Genomic DNA, 12,947 nt, shown 5'->3' with positions numbered 1-12,947 from the left:
TTGCCAGGTTGGTAAGACCAGGCCCAGAGTCTGTTTGAGCCTGTTTGAACCTTTCCCCTCCAGCAAATCACACCATAAAAACACCATTAGAGGAGTTTGACTGACTGACGTTAGCGTTAGCCGTTCCAGTTAAGTAAAGATGAAAGTGATGTTAGCGATCAAGGTGAACCGTAGCCATTTGGGCGTGCATTTGAATGGCGTTTCTCTCCTTTCTCTCAGTCCATGGAGTGAATGCTCGGCCTATATTGACTCTGGTTTTTGCCCGTCTCCACTCACTCTGCTGCTGGGACAAATAACGCCCCCTTCACTGAGGTTCCGATTGGCAAACTCCATTTCACCCAGTGCCAGCCTACAGTAGCTGCACCTAACAACAGAACACCCTGGCAACCAGCAACGTCCAACGCTATTGGCTGCTACTATGGAAACACAACAGGACAGAAAGTCATTGTCATTTTTTTATGGAAAAAGCAATACTTTCATTCTGAACCCCTCAAAACGGGGTTTTTTCCCTCTCAAACATAGCTTTGAAGACTCTACACATTCGACCTTTAAAGTTCTTGTACTTTATTTGAGTAATTGTATTTTCTGAAAATTTCCATTTCCATTGACTTCACTACTTCACTACTATTCAGAGGGAGTATTGTACTATTTGTCAGCATCATTCTGACAGGGGTCATTCTGCATAATGAGTACTTTCACTTTTGACACTTAAAGTATATTTTGACTGAAGTGAGTGGGAGAAGGCCTCCCAGCAGCTCTACACACCAGGAGCAGGGCGTCCATGTTCTGCAGGTAATGTGGCAGAGTGTAAAGAGAGTGAAGCAAAACTCTGCAAATTGCTAAACAGATAAAATTAATTTATAATGAGAGGAATATTAAAATGCATGATATTTCTAGGACTTCTCTTTATTGTTTTCAATTTTATTGTGTTTCCAGTACATTTGGTATTATAATAATTGGCCCCAAAACAGACCAGTGCAAATTAGGCCTCTTTTGCCTTGAGGCTATGGAGGCATGAACGGTCCAGGAGACCACAGACAAAGGGTCCATTTTTTTTAAATCGTCAATAATCTGCACAAGTGGAGGAACTCTCCCAAGGTCCTGGAGCCCTTAGGTGTATTATTCATACCAGCTATTGCCAGAGGACTCATAATTGACCTCTGCACTTTGAAAAAAAAAAAAAAAGAACTTCATGAGATGAAAGAATGTGATGTTTTGTAATTCAACTTCTGAGTCCCCTTCTCCCCAATCCAATTGTATTGAATTGCAGCTCGTGAATTATTCAACACATAAGAGGCAAAGCTACCTTTGCTGGAAGATGTTATATGAAACAAGGTTGCAAGACCAAGACATATGAAATGAGTTGGCTCTAAGAGAAAAAGAAAAAAGCAACAAATAACAGTCACATCAAAATAAATAGGAGCACTGTTTGACAGAAATCTCTTCAGTGAATACAGGGAAAATATTACTGTCAAATAGAACTTTTTCTGCAGAAGGCTGGTACTCGATGTGAAACAATCTCATAAGTGTTTATTGATGTGGAATCCCATTATCTGCCTTTGAAGAGGGGCAAAGGCTTCATTTATGTTTTAATGCTTCAGCGCTGGCTCTTCACTTAACTTCTGAGTTGTAATTAACAATGTTTTTGTCAAATGGTAATCATGGCGTCAAGTGTTGACACTTCATGCTTCCGGCCTGCTGACAAGCACATAATTGTATCATTTAGACTTAAGTAATAAAAATTGTAGTGTATTTGGGGGTTTTCTGCAATTGTTTGAGAATTCTCTTGAAATGTTCTACTGTCATGAGATGGTTGGATTTGTTTTAAGTTATGTATTGGACCTGTTCATGGCTTTATTTCTTAAGTACGGCTGAAGATTGACAGGAAACGGGAGGGAAAGAGAATAAGGGGGAGTGACATGTAGTCAAGGGCCGCAGATCAGAGTTGAACCCTGGTCGCTCTGGTAAGGACTTTTAGCCTCTGTATACAGAGCGTCTGCTCTACTGCTGAGCCAGGCGCCACATACCTCTGAACCTTTGATGTGGGGTTGTATGAGTTCTTATCCATAGTCAGTGTGTTACCAACAGTTGATGGCAGTTGGCACGCCCCCGTTTGGAGACATAGGCACAGAGGCTAAGCAATGTACTGTTGTGGATGAGGGCAGCAGCCAAATCTATTTAAACCACCTAAAAATGCCTGCCTAAAACAACTCAATCTATATATTTAATTGTGTACTATATTCAGAGTATTTTCACAGCGTTCACTTGTCACCAGACAGACATGTTTAAGATGGGGGTGGTGGTGGTGTGTGTGTTTGTGTGTGGGGGTGTTCTATCACCAGACCCCATTGAGAAAAACAGTAATTTTACCTCACCAAGGACATTTTTTAAGGGAGTGGAATATGTTTAGTCAGTCTTGGACGAAGTATCAGCACCATGGTGATGTTACCTGATTTAAAGCAATTCTTACTGTTCTTGCATGTCTCTCACAGTGATTCCCTCCAAAGTCCCACTCTCTTCCCCCTGTCTGACCCCTGACGCTCCCTCAAAACTTGCACTGAGAGAAATGCTGCTTTCAATTGCAATGGGAATTTTTGGACTTTTTTCCTCTCCGGGAACCATCACCTTATCGTGGTGGAGAGGTTTGTGTGTCCCTGTGAACCTGAGGGCTGTGTTGTCTGGAGCTTAATGCTCCTGGTAGGGTCTCCCATGGCAAAGTGGTCTCAGGCGAGGGGCCGGACTAAGAATGGTTCACAAAGACTCAATGGACAAACAACAAAGAGGAAGAGAGACCCTGCCCGGAGGAAGCCCGGGGCCCCCGTCAGGAGCCAGGCCCAGACGGAGGGCTCGCCGGCGAGCGCCTGGTGGCCGGGTTTGCCACGGAGCCCGGCCGGGCACAGCCCGAAAAAGTGACGTGGCACCTCCCTCCTCTCCATCCTGTGGGCCCACCACTCGCAGGAGGAACCATTTGGGTCGGGTGCGCTGCTGCACGGGTGGCAGTGAAGGTGAGGGGCCTCGACGGACCAGACACGGGCAGCAGAAGCTGGTTCTTGGGACGTGGAATGTCACCTCTCTGTCGGGAAAGGAGCCGGAGCTTGTGCGGGAGGTGGAGCGCTACCAGTTAGATCTGGTGGGGCTTACCTCCACACACAGTCTCGGTTCTGGAACCGTTCTCCTGGATAGGGGTTGGACACTATTCTTCTCTGGAGTTGCCCAGGGTGAGAGGCGCCGGGCGGGTGTGGGGATACTCAAAAACCCCCGGCTGAGCGCCGCGGTGTTGGAGTTCACCCCGGTGGACGAGAGGGTCGCCTCCTTACGCCTGCGGGTGGTAGGGGGGAAAACTCTGACTGTTGTTTGTGCATATGCACCAAACAGCAGTTCAGAGTATTCGGCCTTCTTGGAGACCCTGAATGGAGTCCTGCATGGGGCTTCAGTAGGGGACTCCATAGTTCTGCTGGGAGACTTCAACGCCCACGTGGGCAATGATGGAGACACCTGGAGAGGCGTGATTGGGAGGAACGGCCTCCCTGATCTAAATCCGAGTGGTCGTCAGTTATTAGACTTCTGTGCTAGTCACGGATTATCTATAACTAACACCATGTTCGAACATAAGGATGCTCATAAGTGTACGTGGTACCAGAGCACCCTAGGCCAAAGGTCGATGATCGATTTTGTGATCGTATCATTTGATCTGAGGCCGCATGTTTTGGACACTCGGGTGAAGAGAGGGGCAGAGCTGTCAACTGATCACCATCTGGTGATGAGTTGGATCAGAGGATGGGGGAAGATTCTGGACAGACCAGGTAAACCCAAACGAGTAGTGTGGGTGAACTGGGAACGTCTGGAGGAGGCCCCTGTCCGAGAGATCTTCAACTCACACCTCCGGCGGAGCTTTTCTGGCATCCCTGTGGAGGTTGGGGGCATTGAACCGGAGTGGGCAATGTTCAAAGCTTCCATTGCTGAAGCTGCAGCGGTGAGCTGTGGCCTCAAGGTCTTAGGTGCCTCAAGGGGCGGTAACCCTCGAACACCGTGGTGGACACCGGTGGTCAGGGAAGCTGTCCGACTGAAGAAGGAGGCCTTCCAGGATATGCTATCCCAGAAGACTCCGGAGGCAGTTGCAAGGTACCGACAGGCCAGAAGGGCTGCAGCCTCTCCTGTGTCAGAGGCAAAGCAGCGGGTGTGGGAGGAGTTCGGAGAAGCCATGGAGAAGGACTTTCGGGCGGCACCAAGGTGCTTCTGGAAAACCATTCGACATCTCAGGAGGGGGAAACGGGGAACCGTCCAAGCTGTTTACAGTAAAGACGGGACGCTGGTGACCTCAGCCGATGAGGTAATCGGGCAGTGGAAGGAGCACTTTGAGAAACTCCTTAATCCGACTAACATGCCCTCTTTTGTAGAGGCAGAGCTGGAGGCTGATGGGGAATCATTGTCAATATCCCTGGCGGAAGTCACTGAGGTAGTCAAGCAACTCCACAGTGGCAAAGCCCCAGGGGTTGATGAGATTCGTCCAGAAATGCTGAAAACTCTGGGTTGGGAGGGGCTGTCTTGGTTGACACGCCTCTTCAACATTGCGTGGAAGTCTGGGACAGTGCCAAGGGAGTGGCAGACCGGGGTGGTGGTTCCTCTTTTTAAAAAGGGGGACCAGAGGGTGTGTGCCAATTACAGGGGTATCACACTACTCAGCCTCCCTGGTAAAGTCTACTCCAAGGTGCTGGAAAGGAGGGTTCGTCCTATAGTCGAACCTCAGATTGAAGAGGAACAATGTGGATTCCGTCCTGGACGTGGAACAACGGACCAGCTCTTCATTCTCGCAAGGATCCTGGAGGGGGCCTGGGAGTATGCTCATCCAGTCTACATGTGTTTTGTGGATCTGGAGAAGGCATATGACCGGGTTCCTAGGGGGATGCTGTGGGAGGTGCTGCGGGAGTATGGGGTGAGGGGGTCACTTCTGTGGGCCATCCAATCTCTGTACACCCAAAGTGAGAGCTGTGTCCGGATCCTCGGGAGTAAGTCGGATTCGTTTCCGGTGGGGGTTGGCCTCCGCCAGGGGTGTGCTTTGTCACCAATCCTGTTCGTGATTTTCATGGACAGGATTTCAAGGCGTAGTCGTGGTGGGGAGGGGTTGCAGTTCGGTGGGCTGAGGATATCGTCTCTGCTTTTCGCAGATGATGTGGTCCTGACGGCATCGTCGGTCAGTGACCTTCAGCACTCACTGGATCGGTTCGCAGCCGAGTGTGAAACGGCTGGGATGAGGATCAGCATCTCTAAATCTGAGGCCATGGCTCTTAGCAGGAAACCGGTGGATTGCTTACTCCGGGTAGGGAATGAGTCCTTACCCCAAGTGAAGGAGTTCAAGTACCTCGGGATCATGTTCACGAGTGAGGGGACGATGGAGCGTGAGTTTGGCCGGAGAATCGGAGCAGCGGGGGCGGTGTTGCAGTCGCTCTACCGCACCGTTGTGACGAAAAGAGAGCTGAGCCGGAAGGCAAAGCTCTCGATCTACCGGCCAATCTTCGTTCCTACCCTCACCTATGGTCATGAAAGTTGGGTCATGACCGAAAGAACGAGGTCGCGAGTACAAGCGGCCGAAATGGGTTTTCTCAGGAGGGTGGCTGGAGTCTCCCTTAGAGATAGGGTGAGAAGTTCAGCCATCCGTGAGGAACTCGGAGTAGAGCCGCTGCTCCTTAGCGTTGAAAGGAGCCAGTTGAGGTGGTTCGGGCATCTAGTAAGGATGCCCCCTGGGCGCCTCCCTAGGGAGGTGTTCCAGGCACGTCCAGCTGGGAGGAGGCCTCGGGGAAGACCCAGGACTAGGTGGAGAGATTATATCTCCACACTGGCCTGGGAACGCCTCGGGATCCCCCAGTTAGAGCTGGTTAATGTGGCCCGGGAAAGGGAAGTTTGGGGTCCCCTGCTAAAGCTGCTGCCCCCGCGACCCGACCCCGGATAAGCGGATGAAGATGAGATGAGATGAGATTTTTGGACCTCCAATTAGGCAGGACTAGCATTCACTCATAGGAGGTTCCACCTTTGCAGTCATTCCTGTGCACTTTTCCTAGTTAGAGGTCCGAAAATTCCGACTTCCCATGACACATGAACGCAGCATGAGGAGCGCAAGTTAAACAGAGCATTGGATGACAGGCAGGAAGCTCGGGAAATCATTTTATTCAGTTTAAATAAAATGATTTGCTGAGGTCAGACTTTTATCAGAAATATATGAGAATTAACCATTGATGAGTTTTAACACCTGGTGAATTTCTTTTACAATTTAGTGTGCCACACGCTTATTATGAGCATTTTAAGATTACAAAAGAAAAGTGCAAAAATGCCAGAAAGGTAAGAATTGCTTTAAAGGAGCCAAGTACAAACAGGGCCTTCAATAGTGTGTTGTTAAATACTGGAGACTTTCTCCAGCCACCAGACCTTGTCTATCTGACCATTCAAAGCATGCCCATTTTGCAGTTTGATGCTTGAGCGACAGCTTTGGAGTGAGTTAGTGTCCCTGACCATCAATTAGGAGCAGACCTCATTGACACACATAGCAAACACATTAGTTCCTCATCCAACCCCACTTCAAAAAATCTGAACTATCCCTTTAAAGTGTAAGCATGTACAGTTTACATTCATGGGTGCATGTAACTTTTAAAATGACATGCACCCATTTGTTATATTTGTCCTCCTTTCACAGCTCTGCACCATGGCCTCAGCCAGATTGACCTTTTTTATTTAGTTTGGAGTGAGATAGTAAAATTACTTTTGGTCATATTCAGGGTCATTCTGGAGACGATTGTATTGAACATTTCAGCAAACATATAAAGGATTTGTTAATGACAGTTCAAATACAAGGAAATTGTGAATAGAATTTCTCCAGCTCCAATTAACTGTAGAATATAATAATGGCCATAGCCAGGGTCATCCTGAAGAGGACTGTATTGAACATTTCAGCAAGCCACTGAAAGAAAACATTTATTCATTTCATTTAAGAATGAATTTAAAAATGAGGACTCATTCAATGTGTTGCAATATAATTTGAGCTGACTTTCTCTGAACAGTAATGAACAGTGAAACTAGATATGGTCATGGTCAGGAGCATTTTGAACAAACCTATTATGGAAGGAGATGGAGGAAGATAAATGATTAGCATTTCCAATATTTTGAATAAACAAATAATTGTTTTAATCCCTTTCACAAACTGAAATGATATAGAAACATTCCCTGGAGCAGCTGTATGTGAGAAAACAAATGTCTGAATCAGTTGGACTGCTCAGAGCAAGTGTTCCATTAAAAGTGCCAAATGCTGCATAAGGAGGTATGTTGGGGTGTGCGATGGGTCAAACATACACTGGACTTTCAGTCTACTGGCTGAAACTGCAACATGCAATATCTGCAACGCGAAAGTTGCGAGGGTTGGTGATAAAATTGGTAATTCAACACCACAAACTTAAATAAGCACCTTCACAAGCACCATGCTAAAGACGTGGAGCCTGATTCCTTCAGTCACATGGCAAGGTATACGGTTCATTAATTTAACAGTAGTATAGGATCAGTATCGGATATCAGCCGATACGCTCAGTCCAGGTATCGTATCGGATTGGATCGTAAAAACTGGATCGGTGCATCTCTTATTACAAACACACTTCTTTTAACCCCACCCAAGATCTTTTCCTAACCCTAACCAAGTGGTTTTGTTGCCTAAACCTAACCACAGAGTTGTATGTGATTTGTATGTTTAAAACAGCACCTGGGAGCGCAATTCTTTTGATGTGCAGGGCTACCCTCTGTGGTGAGCGGGCTACCCAGGGCATTGACAAGTGACCCCAAAGGGTCCCGACAAAATGGCAGTATGTGAAATGAGAACAGGTTGATTGAGCCCATGTATGAATAGAACAGCTCAGCGAGTTGGTGTGTTCATGACGTTTCTTTCATGCAGCCCAAGCAAAACCGGAAGAAAACATAGAAGAAGAAAGGTGATTTATACAAAGACGCTTATGAAAATGTCAAACTGAAATTGTCAGACAAATTCAAGGAACAGCAAGAGATGAACCGACTATGTGACCTCGTTGTTATCCACGGCATGTCCTCCCCCTCTCAACGCAGGTGCCAACCCTCACCTAAATCAAACAGATAATTTACAGGGAGAATAGGTCTGTCACTGACAATCTCCTGTTGTGTTCTACAAGTGTTGAATAGGGCTTTGACTCCGAACTTCGATATTTGAATATAATTTGAATGTTAAAAAAAAGTATGATATTTGAACTAATATTAGGCAGCCCTTAATATTCGAACCTGTTATGGACAGTATTTTTTGTAAATGTGTTTGCTTGTTTATGTTTTCAATTCAGATTCAAAGGCTATTTCACTCCTGGTGAAGTTGTGAATCACAAGCTCATTAGCAAGGCTGTTATTGTCCACCTGGGCTCCTGCAGGTGATGTTAGCGTCAGTCAGGGATGGGGGTGTTTCACTCAGCATTAAAAAACTGATGTAAATTATCTGGGCAACATTGTCTAACAGGCAAGTTGTGAATTTGTTGTAATGTGACATTAAAACTGAAGAAAACTTACTTTGTGGCTCATAGGGATGCTCAGAGCTTCAGTGGTTGTAGCAGCATCCCATGACTAATACCAGGATAACTATACTGTTTTTTTTCATTGGTTGTTGCGTTAAATCTTACCCAGATACAATAGTGCTATTTTCTGACTGGCTATTGTGTATCCCCGTTTTTTTTTTTGATTGGCCCGTTCCATAGTGAGAGCAGCGCTGCTGCGCTGTGGCCAGAGACATTTTTGGCGCTGTAGCATATTTTACATTGTTTTTTCGTGTGAGAAATACAATGTGTGACACTTAAGAGGCCTGAACTTTTAATTAAAAATAGCTGTGACAGTGTGTTTTTCTTCTGAAAACATCATTGCCTGCCTCTTGGCATTAATACACTGCCCTCTGGTGGACAGAACATATACAACTTAATTTTGATACCAATATAGGTCTTACTGAAGGCATTTAATGGTCAAAATATTATTATAAATATTAGAATATATTTGAATATTAATATTAATAAACAAACAAACTTCGAACATGATTTTTGGGCAAAAGTCAGAGCCCTAGTGTGGAAGAGAAACTTTGGACAATGTCCGCATCTGATTTATCAAACATTGTCTAGAGTTCTTCTTAGAAAACAGCTTTAGAGTTGTTCAAAAGCAATTAGCAGTACTTACCTATTGTCTTCTTCTGGTATCCTTGGTTAAAACTCTCAATCAGCCTGTGGAACCTTGCACTCCACAACCTACTGCTGCTTTGTGTTTTGTAGAATGGTGAGCTCATTAAAGGGAAATGACCATTTGGCCTTGGGAGAGAAAAAAGAATCACATGGAAACAAACAGCTGTACTAAATTGAGTGACACTTAAGCGGTGGAGGACCGTCAAAACAGCCATGTGTTTGCAAAACCCAGCGGTTTTCATGGATAACGATAAACTGTCATGCCAATTACGGAAAGCAATGGATGGCAGGGTTTTTTATAAGTGTGTCAATGAGGTCTGCTCCTAATTGACGGTCAGGGACACTAACTCACTCAAAAGATGTCGCTTAAGCATCAAACTGCAAAAAGGGCGCGCTTTGAATGGTCCGATAGACAAGGTCTGGTGGTTGCACAAAGGCTCCAGAATTTAACAACACACTGTTTGTACTTAGCACCTTTAAAGCAATTCTTACCTTTCTGGCATTTTTGCAATTTTCTTTTGTAATCTTAAAATGCTCATAAGCGTATGGCACATTAATATGTCTCATATATTTCTGATATTTATGAATCATTTTATTTGGACCACATAAAATGTTTTGCCAAGCTTCCTGCCTGTCATTCGATGCTCTGTTTAACTTGCGCTGCTCATGCTGCGTTCATGTGTCATGAAAGTCTGAATTTCCCAACCTACAACTAGGCAAAGTGCACAGGAATGACTGTAAAAGTGGAACCTCCTGCTAAGGAATTCGGGGGAGATCGACCTACCCTGAATTCACTAATAGGAGGTTCAGTGAGATGATTGGTTCTTTTTTATTTCTGTTACTTTCTATTCTAAATTCTGCCATACCAGGTCAGACAAAGCTGTACGTCATTCTAGTCATTAATGAGATTAAGTTGGTTAATAACTCAACAGCACTTGCGAATTCTGTACAAGTGCAGGAACCATTCTCATGCATTTTCTGAGTCGTTTACCTTTATTTTAGGCACAAAAACAATTTGGCTGGTAAAAAACCAATGTGTCAGGTGGATTTCAAAATCCACCTACCACAGTGGCCGGTGGTCAGAAAAGTTAACATCAGGCCCTATACATACAATACAGTGTTATTCTTGTGGCAGGCAAAAGAGTCCAATTGACGAAATCCGTTCTAGCGGCGGAGAACTTTAATCCCTGAACATTGGATTGTGGAAGTTCACACCTTTGACAAGGACCCTGAATAATCTAAGCGGCTCTCAAACCAGGCTATCAATACTGATGATGAACAAACAAGTGTAGCACAGCCACCTTATTTTTGGTACTATTTTATCTCATTATAATAGGTTTATTCTCTAGAGGCATGCTTTACTTTCAAAGCCAATCCTTTTTTATTTCATTCTTTCATTCATGGGAGCCTGAGACTGCTGTTATTGCTTAATTCCTCCAAACTCACTATAAGAACTCCTTCTGATACGTCTTTTGTAGTTTCCATGATTTAGCAAATGTAAATAACAACGGCCAGTAACATTATTTCCCATTTGATACATTTTTTTGGCTTTATATTACAGTATCAAAAGCCTTAAAGATTCACCCATCATTCCCACAGACAATATCTGTGAGCCTCAGGTCATCTGACCACTCCTCTCACTTTGTTTTAATAGATACACATGAGACAACTGACAATGGATATGACAAAAGCTTTTTCCACATTATTGTGTTGATAATAACTCCAGTTACATTCCATTTTTGATATACATTACATTGATTTATCTGACACTTTAATCCAAAGCAACTTAATTCAACCATGAAGATACTACCCTAAAAAACTGCAAGAATCATGGGAGAACATTAAAATTGACTGCCATCATGTTGATTGAATGCTTTAAAAAGAATTACAATCATATTTAGAATCACACTAGCTTGTTTACAAATCACTCCATAAATCCACAAAGTAACCAAAGTAACTGAAGGCAGATTCATGCCACACACAGCTGGCCAACCTTAGCTCAGGTTATGGTGTGCTGACGTGAGCAAGAAAACAAGCTAAGGTAAGCCAGTTAGCTTTAATGGGTCTGGCTTTATGACTCTGGCATTGGTTGCTTCATAGCAAACAGACGGCTGTCCACCGTAGAGCCGGGTCTGTTCGACTGCCCTCCTCGGGCAAGGTCCTCCCTCCCCCATTAGGGACGCATCTGTGAAGACCATGTCACATGAGGCGCACATCCCTTCAACAGGTGTTGTAGGATCCTCCAGTATCACAGGTTGTCCTGTACTGTGGGGGGGGGATTTTAACCTACAGGAAGCATATATAAGGTGAATAGAATCGGTCCAAGGACAGAACCCTGTGGAACTCCGTGACTAACTTTAGTGTGCATGGAGGATTTGTCATTAACATCTACAAACTGAGATTTATCTGATAAATACGACTTAAACCAGCTTAATGCGGTTCCTTTAATGCCAATTAGATGCTCCAGTCTCTGTTGCAGGATGCGATGGTTAATAGTGTCGGAGGCAGCACTAAGATCTAGTAAAACAAGTACAGAGACAAGTCCTTTGTCTGAAGCTATTATAAGGTCTAAAATAAACAACTTACTCCTACCAGTCAGGCCAACTACAGGGGACATTTGACAAACATAAGCCTCCAGTATACTTCATGAATAACTATCTGCATAGCTATAGCCTGACATTTTCTCCTATCCTAATTTGAACCCCTCAACGACAACCACATTTTGGACCGGTTGGCAGAAGAAATGATTAAATTCAAAGTCTACCTAACTGACAATGATCTGAATGATGTTGCAGAAGCCCATGCGAAAAAGCACCCTTGGCTCAGGGAGTAGGGATCCTTTAATGGCTGTTATGGGTGGAAAATTAGTATATAAGTATAAAATGGCCAATTTGAGGATGTGCTAAAGTTACGATAAATTTATTAAAGTGCAAAAACCATAGTCCAGCAGCGTTGACTGTGTATAGCGAACTGTATTTTTTAATACAACTTCTATATAGTTTACAGAATATAACAGATCCATGACAGAAGGGCAGGATTCAGAAAAAAAGTAATAATTATAAAAATCAGTCTGCTGCTTCAGCACCTGGACAGTGCCTTGAATTTATCAATATATAGTACAGTTAGGCTGTACTGAATACTTTGACTGCTTGAATGCTTTATTGAAAATATTAAAGGGATAGTTAGATATTTTGGGATATGCACTCGCATTCATTTTTTAGAAAGCTAGATGAGAATATAGCTTAGCTTAGCACAAGGACTGGAGACAGGGAAACAACTAGCCTATCTCTGAATGAAGAACCTCTAAAGCTCACTAATTAACTTGTATCTGGTTTGTTAAGACTGTACAAAAAATAAAATGTAAAAACAACAGTTGCAAAAGGCGGGGAGTTTTTCTTGGCCTTGCAGTGACTTCCTGGACTCTTATTGTTAACCATATATAACCCCAACCTGTTGTTTTTACACCTGTTATAACCTGTATTATTAAGAACGTTCAGACAGAACTAGGTTGGCTGTTTACCCCCATTTCCAGTCTCAATGTTAAACTAAGCTTAGCTTTACCAGGCATTCACATCAAAAGCGATGGAGGCGATGAAAGCGTCAGGCTGCCATTCAAAATCAATGTAAACGACACAATGACACGCAATGTTGCTCCCGGTGAAGCGATTCGGGCGATAAGAGCGACGCGATGAAGTGTTGATTGCGTCCATCACGTCCATTGCCTCATCGCGTGTG

The 12,947-nt window shown here is 44.3% G+C and overlaps 1 protein-coding gene across 1 annotated transcript in view; it reads right to left on the bottom strand.

Moving 5' to 3' along the window:
* The window catches only part of arhgef39 (Rho guanine nucleotide exchange factor (GEF) 39), a 104,669-nt gene extending 95,399 nt beyond the window's left edge, over positions 1–9,270 (bottom strand). The window contains exon 1 of the mRNA XM_083934734.1: positions 9,211–9,270. The gene's annotated coding sequence lies outside the window, so the exon portion shown is untranslated. The remainder of the gene's footprint in view (positions 1–9,210) is intronic.
* Positions 9,271–12,947: the final 3,677 nt, after the last annotated feature.

Source organism: Echiichthys vipera (genome assembly GCF_963691815.1).
Source record: "Echiichthys vipera genome assembly, chromosome: 20".
Taxonomy (NCBI): Eukaryota; Metazoa; Chordata; class Actinopteri; order Perciformes; family Trachinidae; genus Echiichthys; species Echiichthys vipera.
The sequence above is the reverse complement of the archived record's forward strand: the minus strand, read 5'-3'. Positions and strand labels throughout refer to the sequence as shown.